This window comes from Capsicum annuum, unplaced genomic scaffold, assembly GCF_002878395.1.
Source record: "Capsicum annuum cultivar UCD-10X-F1 unplaced genomic scaffold, UCD10Xv1.1 ctg33827, whole genome shotgun sequence".
Lineage (NCBI taxonomy): Eukaryota > Viridiplantae > Streptophyta > Magnoliopsida > Solanales > Solanaceae > Capsicum > Capsicum annuum.
Window position 1 is genome coordinate 1 of NW_025840619.1, and position 2,587 is coordinate 2,587.

Below are 2,587 nucleotides of genomic sequence, written 5' to 3' on the forward strand. Positions count from 1 at the left end.
TTGAAATTTATTAGGCTTCATCAAAAAAAGTTGAGATCACACTTTTATAAAGGATTAGAAGAAGCTGTTTTAAGAAGAGACACAGAACCGTCTTCTCAAGGACAGAGAGTTATACTTTCTTCATCATTCACTAGGGGGGCACGTTACATGATGCAAAATTATCAGGATGCCATGGCAATTTGCAAATGGGTTGGATACCCTAATCTTTTCATCACATTTACTTGCAATCCAAAATGGCCAGAGGTTACTAGATTTGGGAAGTGTAGGGGATTGTCTCCGAAAGATCGTCCAAACATTTTAACAAGGATTTTCAAAATCAAATTGGATCAATTGCTAAAAGATCTGCGAGACAATAATGTTTTTGGTGAAGTAAAAGCAGGTATAACTCCATGCTATATGACAATATTACATTACTTTTTAAATTATTAGTAAGCTACTATTATAATTATCAACCAAATAACAAACATTACTACTATATCTTTTTATACAGTGATTTATACCATTGAATTTCAAAAGCGTGGTTTGCCTCATGCACATATCCTACTTTTTCTTTGTAATAAATGTCCAAATACCGCCGATATTGATGACATTATTTCAGCTGAATTGCCTAACAATTTTAGTTGATCCTCAATATTATGCGGCTGTTACAAATTTAATGATTCATGTACCATGTGGTACTGCAAGAAAATCTTCTCCTTGCATGCAAAATGACAAATGTACAAAGAACTTTTCAAAAAAAATTGTCCATTCAACCACAGTTGATGATGAAGGGTATCCTATATATAGAAGAAGGGATGATGGAAGATCTACAAAGAGATCAGGTATTGATTTAGATAATAGGTATGTTGTGCCACCCAATAGATTCTTATTATTGAAATATGGTGCACATATTAATGTGAAACGGTGCAACCAATCAAGGTCCATTAAATACTTATTTAAGTATGTTAATAAAGGACATGATCGTGTAACTACTGCTTTTTCTCAAAGTGAAAATACTGATGACTCAAGAGTTGTTCATGAAATAAATATGTATTGTGACTGTCGGTATATATTGCCATGTGAAGCAGCTTGGAGAATTTTTAAATTCCCAATCCATCATAGAGAACCATCTGTAAAAAGGTTATCCTTTCATCTGGATGGCAATCAAAATGTCATATTTTCAGATGATGATCCGATTGATGCAGTAGTTAACAGACCAACCGTAAAGGAATCAATATTTTTAAAGTGGTTTGAAGCAAATAAGGAATTTCCTGAAGCAGGAGAGCTAACATATGCAGAATTTCCTCTAAAGTTTGTGTGGAATCAACAATTGAAGAGGAAGAAAAAAAGACAAACTTCTGCATTTTCTATTGGCAAAATTTTCTTTCTTCCTCCAGACTCTGGAGAGCAATATTATCTTAAATTGTTGTTGAATGTTATCAAAGGTCCAACATCCTATGAGGATCTTAGAAAAATAAATGGTCATGATCATAAGACTTTCAGGGAAGCGTGTTATGCTAGGCTTATTAGACGATGACAGAGAGTATGTGGATGCTATAGTGGAAGCAAGTAATTGGAGAATGCTATCATATCTAAGGCAATTATTTGCTATGCTACTTTTATCAAATTCAATGTCACGTCCAGAGATTGTTTGACAATCAACATGGCATTTACTATCAGAGGATATCCTTCAAGAGGATATCCTTCATGAACAAAGAAGAGCTTTAGACAACCCAGGTACTTAAATAAAACTTTTAATTTTTATTAAATATATCTAATATATTTTATTTCATTCACAAAAATTTGAAAGCAGATGATATAAATACACTTCTTCATTATCTAATAAAAATTTCCAAGTTCATATATATCATTAACCGTTTCCAAAATATACTTTTCAAATTTAATGTAATTATTTGTTTATGTTGTTGTGCATTTTCAGAAGTTAACCTAACAGATGATGATCTAGAAAATCTTTGCTTGCAAAAGATTGACCACTTTACAAAAGGTTGCGGAAGAAGTTTTCTTGATTTTCCAACAATGTCAATGCCTGTTTATAACGAGGAAGAGGTTGACCAAAATAATAGATTAATCTGTGATGAAATGAGTTATAACAGACGAGCTTTAGCAATGGAACATCAACAATTGGTTGGGAATTTGACAGATGAGCAGAAGACTCTGTATGAAAAGATAACAGCTGTGAATGAAAACAAGGATGAATTTTTCTTTTTATATGGTTTTGGAGGAACAGGTAAAACTTTTATTTGGAATACTTTTGTCTACTGCCATAAGATCTAAAGGAGAGATTGTGTTAACAGTTGCTTCTAGTGGAATTGCATCTCTTTTGCTACCAGGTGGTAGAACAGCTCACTCAAGATTTGTAATTCCACTAAATGTAACCGAACATTCGACATGTAATATCAAGCAAGGTACTCCTTTAGCAAATTTAATTATCAAGACAAAGTTGATTATCTGGAATGAAGCACCAATGATGCATAGATACTGTTTTGAAGCTCTTGATAAAAGTCTAAGAGATATTCTTAGCTTCAATGATTTTAAGAGATATTCTTAGCTTCAAAGATTCATCCAATTCACAAAGACCTTTTGGAGG

At 32.8% G+C, this 2,587-nt stretch overlaps 1 long non-coding RNA gene across 1 annotated transcript; it reads left to right on the forward strand.

Annotated features, from left to right (window-relative positions):
• The first annotated feature begins 242 nt into the window (after nt 1-242).
• On the forward strand, nt 243-2,587 carry LOC124891304. The gene is made up of 3 exons (XR_007049623.1): nt 243-379; nt 1,068-1,716; nt 1,919-2,587. It is a non-coding gene; the product is annotated as an uncharacterized LOC124891304 (long non-coding RNA).